This window comes from Eriocheir sinensis, unplaced genomic scaffold (genome assembly GCF_024679095.1).
Source record: "Eriocheir sinensis breed Jianghai 21 unplaced genomic scaffold, ASM2467909v1 Scaffold1789, whole genome shotgun sequence".
Taxonomy (NCBI): domain Eukaryota; kingdom Metazoa; phylum Arthropoda; class Malacostraca; order Decapoda; family Varunidae; genus Eriocheir; species Eriocheir sinensis.
In genome coordinates, this window is record NW_026111171.1 from 12,501 (window position 1) to 23,804 (window position 11,304).

At 41.2% G+C, this 11,304-nt stretch overlaps 1 long non-coding RNA gene across 1 annotated transcript in view; it reads right to left on the reverse strand.

The window, feature by feature from the left end:
• Positions 1-2,195, reverse strand: part of LOC126990584 (uncharacterized) — a 13,855-nt gene extending 11,660 nt beyond the window's left edge. The window contains exons 1-2 of the long non-coding RNA XR_007744569.1: positions 1,220-2,195; positions 726-761 (exon numbers count right to left, since the gene is read on the reverse strand). This is a non-coding gene — a long non-coding RNA (uncharacterized LOC126990584). The remainder of the gene's footprint in view (positions 1-725; positions 762-1,219) is intronic.
• Between the last annotated feature and the right edge of the window lie 9,109 nt (positions 2,196-11,304).

An 11,304-nucleotide genomic window follows, 5' to 3' on the forward strand; every position in this document is an offset into this window, starting at 1 on the left:
TCCCTCTATTATTCCCTCTATTATTCCCTCTATTATTCCCTCTATTAATCCCTCTATTATCCCTCTATTATCATCCCTCTATTGTTTCCCTCCTAGTTTAATTTATTCCTCACTTCTGGCCTTCCTTCTTTCCTTCATTCATTCGCTCCTCCCTTCCTCCCTCCTTCCCTTCCTTCATTCACTCATTCGCTTCCTCCCTAATTCCCTCCCTGCCACTTTCCTCTCGACTCATATTTTCTTCCTCTCATTCCTTCCCTTCTTCCTTTTTTTCTTTCTTACTTTTCATCTCTTTCCTTCGTTTTCATTCTCCTTCCATTCCTCTACACTCCTCTTTCTTCCTTTTATTATTATTATTATTATTATTATTATTATTATTATTATTATTATTATTATTATTATTATTATTATTATTATATTTCAGGCGACTATGAAAATATGGATCAATATATTTCATGGGGATTAAATTGATAGTAGTAGTAGTAGTAGTAGTAGTAGTAGTAGAGGTAGTAGTGGTAGTGGTAGTGGTAGTAGTAGTAGTAGTAGTAGTAGTAGAGGTAGTAGTAGTAGTAGTAGTAGTAGTAGTAGTAGTAGTAGTAGTAGTAGTAGTAGTAGTAGTAGTAGTAGTAGTAGAGGTAGTAGTAGTAGTAGTAGAGGTAGTAGTAGTAGTAGTAGTAGTAGAGGTAGTAGTAGTAGTAGTAGTAGTAGCAGTAACAGTAGTATCTCACCTTTGTTGGGTAGCACTTCTCCCTCATCACCGGCATCTGATCAAGAACAAGAACAAGAACAGACGTAACATCATGAATAAACAAACACCAAACACCCCTTCTTGGACACACACACACACACACACACACACACACACACACACACACACACACACACACAAACACACACAAAGAAATCTAGAGGTTTGAAACAGACTAAGTAAGGATGTAGTATCGGTAAGGAGTGTGCAAAGCTTTAAGGAAAAGTTGGATAAATGTAGAAACAGAGACGGGACCACACGAGCGTAAAGCCCAGGCCTCGTAAAACTACAACTAGCTAAATACACACAAAAAAAATACCCCCCCCCCCTCCAACATACACAGGACATCAAACAACCCCCACCTACACATACCCACACAAACAAAACCATATATCAATCTACCTCACAAACACACAAACGCTCACAACACCCCCCACCCTCTTCACCCTTCCCCTCCCCCCTACACACACCTACCCGCCTGCCCCTCGGAATGGAAGAAGCTGAGGACGATGCTGATGACGGCCGCGACCTGGAGGATGATGAGCGTGGTGTCCTTGAGCGCCTCGAAGACCAGGCGCAGGAAGGAGGGCGGCGGCTTGGGCTCGATCACGTTGCTGCCGAAGAGTTGGCGCCGAGCTGCGAGGTCCTCCGGGGAGCTGCTGATGCCTGGCGAAGAGGAGGAGGAGGAGTGTGATTAGTGGAAGGAAAAACCGAAGGAGAAAGGGAACAACTGAAGGCAGGAAGAAGGAGGAAAGATGTGGAGAAGGAATGATAACGAAGAGAAGGAGATAGATGAAAGAAAAGGAGGTGTAATTGATGGGTACAAGTAGAAGGAATGAAGTAATGGGATGAGAAGGAAGAAGAAGGGGAAAAAAGAAGTAGAGAAGGAATGATAACGAAGAGATGAAGGAGAAAGATGAAGGAAATGGAAACATGGAAACATGGAAACATGGAAATGCAGGCAACAGAAAGCCTATTGGCTCATTACGAGGTCGCCCGCTTGGGTGATTTAATCTGCTCGACCGCCACTTGGGGCTTGGTGAGCAGATGAAAGCACCTCGATATTGAGGAGCAGATGAAAGCACCTCGATATTGAGGAGCAGATGGAAGCCCCTCGTTACTCAGTTTACTCCCGACGCAGCGAAATGACGGTCGATTCCATATTTGAAGGAGTTGATGGTATTCGCATTCACTACTTCTGAGGGAAGATTGTTCCAGTGGCGGATGACTCGGTTTGAAAAGAAACTCCTTCCAATGTCTGTGTTACATCGACTCGACTGAATGGGTAAACCGTTATTTCTAGTTCTTGAGTTGGTTTGCAGTTCAAAGAATTTGGAGTAATCGACGTTATTGAACTTTTTTAGATACTTGAAGACTTGAATCATATCCCCTCGTAGGCGTCTTTTCTCCAATGTAAAGAGATTGAGTCGCTTGAGTCGTTCCTCGTACGGTTGAGCCCTGAAGGTTGGAATCATCTTTGTGGCGCGTCGTTGAATCCTTTCCAGTAAAGCAATGTCCTTTCTGTAATTGGGAGACCAGAACTGCACTGCATACTCGAGGTGCGGTCTTACCATGGAATTATACAAGGATAGCATCACGTCTGGTGTTTTACACTCGAAGTTCCTCGCTATGAACCCGAGCATAATGTTGGCCTTGTTGTATGCTTTTTTACAGTGATTCGCGTGTTTCAGGTCACTGCTGATAGTGACTCCAAGGAGGAGGAAGAAGGAGGAGGAGAAGGAAATGGCAAAGAAGGAAGAAGAAGAATGACTGAAGGCTGGAAGAAGGAAGAAAGAAATAAAGAAGGAATGATAAGGAAGAGATGAAGGAGAAAGATGAAGGAAATGGAGGAGGAGGAAAAGGAAAAGTAAGAGGAAGAAGAGAATGACTGAAGGCTGGGGGAAGGAAGAAAGAAATAAAGAAGGAATGATAACGAAGAGATGAAGGAGCAGAATGAAGGAAAAGGGTGAGGAGGAAGAGAAGAAGAAGGAAAAGGCGAAGGAGGAAGAAGAGAATGACTGAAGGCTGGAAGAAGGAAGAAATAGATAAACAAGGAATAAGAACGAAGATGAAGGAGAAAGATGAAGGAGGAGGAGGACGAGGAGGAGAAGGAAAAAAGGGAGGGGTATGGATGTAGTGAAGAAAGAACGAGGTATTGAAGGAATTATGCAGTGAAGGAAGAGAAGGAAGGAGAGGGAGAAGAACGATGAGGGAAGTAGGAAAGGGGCGAATATGAAGAGATTAAGGAAGAGAAGGAAGAAGAGGGAGAAGAACGATGAGGGAAGTAGGAAAGGGGCGAATATGAATAGATTAAGGAAGAGAAGGAAGAAGAAGGAGGAGAAGAATGAGTGTGGTTGGTGGGTAGAGTTAAGAATGAAGACGCGGGATAAGAAGGAAGAAAAAAGAACACGCGAGTAAGAGTGATAATTGACTGAAGGCAGGAAACAGGAAGAATAGAGAAGTAGAGGGATAGCAGCGAGGAGATAAAGTAAGAGAGGGTAGAAGAAGGAGAAAGAAGGGTAGAAGGAGAAAGAAGAGTAGAAGGATGGGTGTGGTTGGTGGCTGGATATATGAAGAATTTAGTAGAGGATTAACGAAAAAGTAATTGGTGGCTGTAGGAAGGATGAAGAAGAATGAAGGAAAAGGGTAAGGAGGAAGAGAAGGAGGAGGAGGAAGGGAACGACTGAAGGCTGGAAGAAGGAAGAATAATGATGATGATGATGGGGTGAAGGAAGAAAGGGAAGATGGAAGAGGAGTGTGGTTGATGGCTTGAAGAAGAATTAAAAAGTGTAGGAATAATACTTGGAAACATAAAAAAGCCTGCTGGTTCATTACGATGCTGCCTACTTTAGTAACTTTATTCGTCAGCCACATGAGTGAAATGCGGAACAGATTAAAGCATTTGTACGTGGGCGCGGGGACATTCAGTTCACTTTTGAATCAACGAAGCGACGATTCTTAAAGGAGTTGATCCTTTCGCACTAACTACTTCTGCAGGAAGGTTATTCCAGTGGCGGATGACTGTTCGAGAAATAACTACTGCCGATGTCTGCACTGCATCGCTTGGCCCTAAGAGTTTGATTGTCTCCTAAACCCGCTGACTGAAGTTTCTTGAGGAGTCGTTCGTGTGGTAGGCCTACCTTGTCAAAGGGTTTCTGAAAGGCTAGATATCTAACGAACACGTTGATATATTTGTCCCAGTTTTGAGTTTTCATAAATACCTTGGAAGTTCAGTAAATTGGTTAAACAGGTGAGCTTATTTTTTGAAGCCGTGCTGGGTATCAGAAATTATACTGTTCTCTTCTAGAAACAAGACCACTTAGTGTAAGGTCACGCTCTCGTCTCCCTTTTTGAAGATCGGTGCTACGTTCGCTTGGTTCCAGTCTTCGGTAAATTTATTTTGTTGTGGTGACCAATTATAGACGCCGGTAAGAGGCTGTATGTGCTGGTCGAGTTCTTTTGGCAGTCTGGGTGACAAGTTGTTGGGTCCGGTTGACTTGTTTGTGTCACATCTATCTAGGTATTCTGTAGTGATGGGATTCAGCCGGTTCGCACCGGTTCGCAAGAACCTGTTCTTGAAGTTTCTTTAATCCCGAGAACCAGTTGTTACTGTTAGCTTAAATCAGGGTTCTCAATTTTTCCCCCATGAACACCTTTACCTTATAACTTATTTTGGTAAACCCCTCATAGATCTGTTACTGGCTTTTGAGAGTCAAAAACACGACTAAAACCAGATTTTATGTCGGGTGGAGCCGAACACGGGTTCAAGACGAATGTGGCATCACCGATTCGAACGAGAGCGCCGTTACAAAGGTTACATCGACAGCAACCGCTGCCAGCTGGTTTTGTTTACTTCCCCCTCACGGCAACCAGCTGTCATCCGCCTCACCTGTGTCGTCCTGAATAAGACAGGCCATGCAGCTGTCACGCCTGTGATAACCTCACAGGACTTCCCAAGGGCTCATAATGATCTTCAGATCTTCGCGGCCCTGACAACAACAACAACAACAACAACAACATTTCTGCAGACACCACTGTAGCTGGTAGATTTTTTTTTTTCTTTTGAGACTGTAGCTATTATTTTCTGTAGTCACGCATAACGACATAAGGAATGGTTATCTTAAATATGTCAAGATCACTTTGATAACCGTTTGAATCTATAAATATGCCATATAAAGGCATAGGGCCGAGACACAAAATAAGCCCAATAGACTTTTGATGCATTCTGATCAACCGTATAGTTATTGACAACATTGTCGTGCTGATGGATGGGGTCAAATAGAACAAAAAGTGGAAGAGGCAAGGCTGACATGACGAAAACAAAATATTTATTGAACGTAGTGAGAGAACCTGTTGTTAGCGAGTCCTGGAGTGAGAGAACCTTTTCTTAAAAAATTTAAATCCCACCACTGGTACTCTGCACATCTCGTCCGTCAATTGTGCCAAATCCCCTCGGTGGAGTAGGGCTCTCGGGGCCAGTAGTGTTCCCGACCGTGAACACCGTGAATTTCCTCGTGAAGGCCAGTGTCGCCGGCTGTGTGGGCGGTCTGTATACTCTAGCAATCGTCAGCTTCTTCTTGTTTTTACTAGTTAACTCTATGTAAATGGAGTCATACTTTTCTGAGTCTTGTTTGTTTACTTTTACGGCAGGGAGCGTATTCTTGACAATATATAACACCGCCCCCTTTTTGTACAGTCTGTTATGAAAACTTTCGTACCCCGCGAGTGAAAATTCTGGCATGAGGTGGTAAGAGGCAGCCCATTCCGGTAATTCCTATCAAGTTTGGCATCCAGACGGCAACGCAAGCGAGTACTCCATCACGCTTGGGTATCATTAGGCCATGCGCGTTGGTGTATAGGACAGAAATATTGCTCCTGCTGCCGACACTTCGAGGAGGAGGAGGAGGAGGAGGAGGAGGAGGAAGAAAAGTGTGATTAATTGCTGTATGTGTTACGAATGAAGGAGTGGGATAATGATGGAGTAAAGAAAATAAAGGAGGGAAAAGGAGGAGGATGAGAAGCACTTTTTACTTCATTCTCTTCTTCCTCCCTTTTCCTTCATTCCCTCCTCCTCCTCCTCCTTCCTTCCTTTTTCTTCTCTTCCTCTTTTCTTTCATTTTCCTTTACTTAAGCTACCCCCACGCACTCGCTATACTGATAAAGAAAACGACTATGGTAGTAGTAGTAGTAGTAGTAGTAGTAGTAGTAGTAGTAGTAGTAGTAGCAGTAGTAGTAGCAGTTGTAGTAGTAGTAGTAGTAGTGTTCGATTGAGAAGAAAGAAAGAAAGAAAGAAAGAAAAAGAGAAAGAAAAAAAAGAAGGAAAGAAAGAAAGAAAACAAAGAAAGAAAGAAATGGAAAGAAAGAAATCAAGAGCAAGACCAAGAACACACACACACACACACACACACACACACACACACACACACACACACACACACACACACACACACACACACACACACACACACACACACACGAGTAAGTGGAATTCCAGTGAGCAAAATCACGTCATCGAGGAAGAAAAAAGAAAAGAAATAAAAAGATATAATAAGAGAATTGCCGTGAAGAAAAAAAAAAAGTTCTACAGGTGGTATTTCAAGGCCACGAGGAGGAGGAGGAGGAGGAGAAGGAGGAGGAGGAGGAGGAGAAGGAGGAGGAGGAGGAGAAGTGTCAACCCCCCCTCCTCCTCTTTCTCTTGCTCCTCCTCCTCCTCCTCCTCCTCACGCAAAATTCCACGAAGGAGGTTATATAGTAGTAATAGGTAGAGGAGGAGGAGGAGGAGGAGGAGGAGGAGGAGGAGGAGGAGGAGATGAAAGAAGAAGGAGAAGAAGACGAAGACGAAGACGAAGAAGAAGAAGAAGAAGAAGAAGAAGAAGAAGAAGAAGAAGAAGAAGAAGAAGAAGAAGAAGAAGAAGAAGAAGAAGAAGAAGAAGAAGAAGAAGAAGAAGAAGAAGAAGAAGAAGAAGAAAATAGAGAAAAACAGGAGCAAGAAGTCGGTAATTATAGCAGGAAAGGAGGAGGAGGAGGAGGAGGAGGAGGAGGAGGAGGAGGAGGAGGAGGAGGTTATTATTGACACCTATAACGTTCCAGGGTTAATGAGGAGAGAAGGAAAAGGAGGAGGAAGAGGAGAAGGAGGAGGAAAAGGAGGAGGAAGAGGAAAAGGAGGAGGAAGAGGAGAAGGAAGATAATAAGAAAAAGGAAAAGGAAGGAATATAAAAAGGCATAATTATGAGAAGAGGAGAAAAGAGAAGGAAAAGAAGAAGAAAAGTGAATGAAAAGAAAATAAAGAAGAGAAGAGAAAACAGGAAATTGCGAGGGAAAAATAAGGAAAACAGGAAATTGAGAGAGAAAACAGGAAATAAGGAAAACAGGATAACGGGAAAACAGGAAATAAGGAAAAACAGGATAACGGGAAAACAGGAAATAAGGAAAACAGGATAACGGGAAAACAGGAAAACAGGAAAAACAAGAAAACAGGATAACGGGAAAACAGGAAAAACAGGAAAACAGGATAAAGAGAAAACAGGAAAACAGGAAATCAGGATAACAGGATAACGGGAAAACAGGAAAAACAGGAAAACAGGAAAACAGGATAACGGGAAAACAGGAAAAACAGGAAAACAGGAAAACAGGATAACGGAAAAAACAGAAAATCAGGAAAACAGGATAACGGGAAAACAGGAAATCAGGAAAACAGGATAACGGGAAAACAGGAAAAACAGGAAAACAGGAAAAACAGGAAAACAGGAAAAACAGGATAACGGAAAAAACAGGAAATCAGGAAAACAGGAAAAACAGGAAAACAGGATAACGGGAAAACAGGAAAAACAGGAAAACAGGAAAAACAGGAAAACAGGATAACGGGAAAACAGGAAAAACAGGAAAACAGGATAACGGGAAAAACAGGAAATCAGGAAAACAGGATAACGGGAAAACAGGAAAAACAGGAAAACAGGAAAACAGGATAACGGGAAAACAGGAAAAACAGGAAAACAGGAAAACAGGAAAAACAGGAAAACAGGATAACGGGAAAACAGGAAAAACAGGAAAACAGGATAACGGGAGAACAGAAAAACAGGAAAACAGGATAACGGGAAAACAGAAAAACAGGAAAACAGGATAACGGGAAAACAGGAAAAACAGGAAAACAGGATAACGGGAAAAACAGGAAATCAGGAAAACAGGATAACGGGAAAACAGGAGAACAGAAAAAACAGGAAAACAGGATAACGGGAAAACAGGAAAAACAGGAAAACAGGATAACGGGAAAACAGGAAAAACAGGAAAACAGGATAACGGGAAAACAGGAAAAACAGGAAAACAGGATAACGGGAAAACAGGAAAAACAGGAAAACAGGATAACAGGAGAACAGAAAAACAGGAAAACAGGATAATGGGAAAACAGAAAAACAGGAAAACAGGATAACGGGAAAACAGGAAAACAGGAAAACAGGATAACGGGAAAACAGAAAAACAGGAAAACAGGGTAACGGGAAAACAGGAAAAACAGGAAAACAGTAAAACAGGATAACGGGAAAACAGGAAAACAGGATAACGGTAAAACAGAAAAACAGGAAAACAGGGTAACGGGAAAACAGGAAAACCGGAAAAACAGGAAAAAAGATAACGGGAAAACAGGAAAAACAGGAAAACAGGATAACGGGAAAACAGGAAAACAGGAAAACAGGGTAACGGGAAAACAGGGTAACGGGAAAACAGGAAAACAGGAAAAACAGGAAAACAGGATAACGGGAAAACAGGAAAACAGGATAACGGTAAAACAGGAAAACAGGAAAACAGGGTAACGGGAAAACAGGAAAACAGGAAAAACAGGAAAAAAAGATAACGGGAAAACAGGAAAAACAGGAAAACAGGAAAAACAGGGTAACGGGAAAACAGGAAAAACAGGAAAACAGGAAAACAGGGTAACGGGAAAACAGGAAAAACAGGAAAACAGGATAACGGGAAAACAGGAAAACAGGAAATTAAGAGGGAAAAATCAAGAGAAGAAGGAGAGAGATGAAGAGAGAATACAAAAGAATAAATGAGAAAAACAGAAAATAATGATAAGAAAAGAAAAGAAAAAGAAAGAAAAAACAAGAATATAGGAAGAAAAGAGGGAAGAAAAAGAGAAGGAAACAGAGAGAAGGAGACAAAAGAAAAGATAATATAAAAGAAAAGACATACAAGAAAAGGAGAACTGAGGAAGAAGAAAAGAAAAAGAAGAAATGAGGAAGATAAGAAAAGAAGAAACGAGAAGACAAGAAATGAGAAAAAAGAAAAGAAAGAAAAAAAAGGAAAATAGAATGAAGAAATCAGAAGAAAGGAAGAAGGAATAAGAAAGGAAAGGAAAGGAAGGGAAGGGAAGGGAAGGGAAGGGAAGGGAAGGGAAAGGAAGGAAAAGGAAGGGAGGGGAAGGGAGGGGAAGGGAAGGGTACGGGAAGGGGAAAGGAAGGAAAGGGAAGGGAAGGGAAGGGAAGAGAAGGGAAGGGAAGGGAAGAAAAGGGAAGGGAAGGGAAGGGAAGGGAAGGAGAGGGAAGAGAAGGGAAGGGAAAGGAAGGAAAGGGATGGGAGGGGAAGGGAAGGGAAGAGAGGGAAAGGGAAGGGAAGGAAAGGGAAAGGAAGGGAAGGGAGGGGAAGGGAACGAAAGAGAAGGGAAGGGAAGGCAAGGCAAGGCAAGGCAAGGCAAGGCAAGGGAAGGGAAGGGAAGGCAAGGGAAGGGAAGGGAAGGGAAGAGAAGGAAAGGGAAGGGGAAGGGAAGGGAAGGGATCGAGAGGGAAAGGAAGGGAACGGAAGGGGAAGGAAACGGAAGAGAAGGGAAGGGAAGGCAAGGGAAAGGAAGGGAGGGGAAGAGAGGGGAAGAAAATATGGAAGGAAAGAAGAACGAAAAAGAAAGAAGAAAAGAGGAAGGAAATAAGAGGGAAAAGAGGAAAGGGGAAGAGAAGAAAAGAGAAGACAAATTAAAAGATGAATATAGAAGAGAAAAGAAGGAAAGCGAAGAAAAGAGAAAGAAAAAGAAAAGGGAATAAAAGAAAAAGAAAGGGAAGTAGAAAAATAGTAAAAAAGGAGGAAGAAAAGAAGAAAAGGAAAGAAGAAAAGAAGAAAAGCGAAGAAAAAATATTAGGAAAGAGGAAATGAAAAGGAGAAAGAAAAGAAGACAAGAAAAAGAGCAGAAGAGGATATAAGAAAAAAAGAAGAAAATGTAAAAAAAGGAAGAAGAAAGAAAAAAGGAAAAGGAAAAAGAAAAGGAAAAGAAGAAAGAGAAGAAAAAGAGCAGAAGAGGATATAAGAAAAAAAATGTAAAAAAAGGAAGAAGAAAGAAAAAGAAAAGGAAAAAGAAAAGGAAAAGAAGATAGAGAAGAAATAGAGGAAAAGAGGATATAAGAAAAAAGAAGAAAATGTAAAAAAGGAAGAAGAAGAAAGAGAAAGAAAAGAAAAAAGAATAGGAAAAGAAGAAAGAAGAATAAACGGCAGAGGATATCAGAAAAAAATGTAAAAAAAGAGGAAAGAAAAAGAAAAGGAAAAGGAAATGGAAAAGAAGACAGAGAAGAAAAGACGGAAAATTTAAAAAAAAAAGAAAAAAAAGAAAAGGAAAAAGAAAGGAAAAGAAGACAAGAAAAAGAGCAGAAGAGGATATAAGAAAAAAAGAAGAAAATGTAAAAAAGGAAGAAGAAAGAAAAAGAAAAGGAAAAAAAAGGAAAAGAAGACAAGAAAAAGAGCAGAAGAGGATATAAGAAAAAAAGAAGAAAATGTAAAAAAAAGGAAGAAGAAAGAAAAAGAAAAGGAAAATGAGAAGGAAAAGAAGACAGAGAAGAAAAAGAGCAGAAGAGGATATAAGAAAAAAAGAAGAAAATGTAAAAAAAGAAAGAAGAAAGGAAAAGAAAAGGAAAAAGAAAAGAAAAAGAAGACAGAGAAGAAAAAGAGAAAAAGAGGATATAAGAAAAAAGAAGAAAATGTAAAAAAGGAAGAAGAAAGAAAAAGAAAAGGAAAATGAGAAGGAAAAGAAGACAGAGAAGAAAAAGAGCAGAAGAGGATATAAGAAAAAATAAGAATGTAAAAAAAGAACGAAGAAAAAGAAAAGGAAAAAGAAAAGAAAAAGAAGACAGAAGAAAAAGACGGAAAATGTAAAAAAAAGAAGCAAAAAAGCGAAAGAAGACAGAGGAAAAGATAATAAAAGAGGAAGCAACAAGAGGTCAACTAAAGAACACTACCCAGCCAAAAGAGGTCACGTTAGGACAGGTCAGGTCATTAGCAATCCTTCTACCTGTCCAGAGTTAATGAGCAGCACAGGTGTTGGGCAACTAAGGGGTGTGATTAGCCGTGATGGGAGGTAATGACAGACGAAGGAGGAGGAGGAGGAAGAGGAGGAGGAGGAGGAGGTAGGAAAGGAGGAAAGTATAAAAATAAGAAGGTGACAGATGGTAGGAAGGAAAAGGAAAGGAAAGGGAGGGAAAAGGAACGAAAGGGGAAGGGAAGGGAAGGTGAGGAAAGGGAAGGAAGGGAAGGGAAGGGAGAAGAAGGGAAAGGAGGGATGGGAAGGGAAGGGAAGAAAAGGGAGG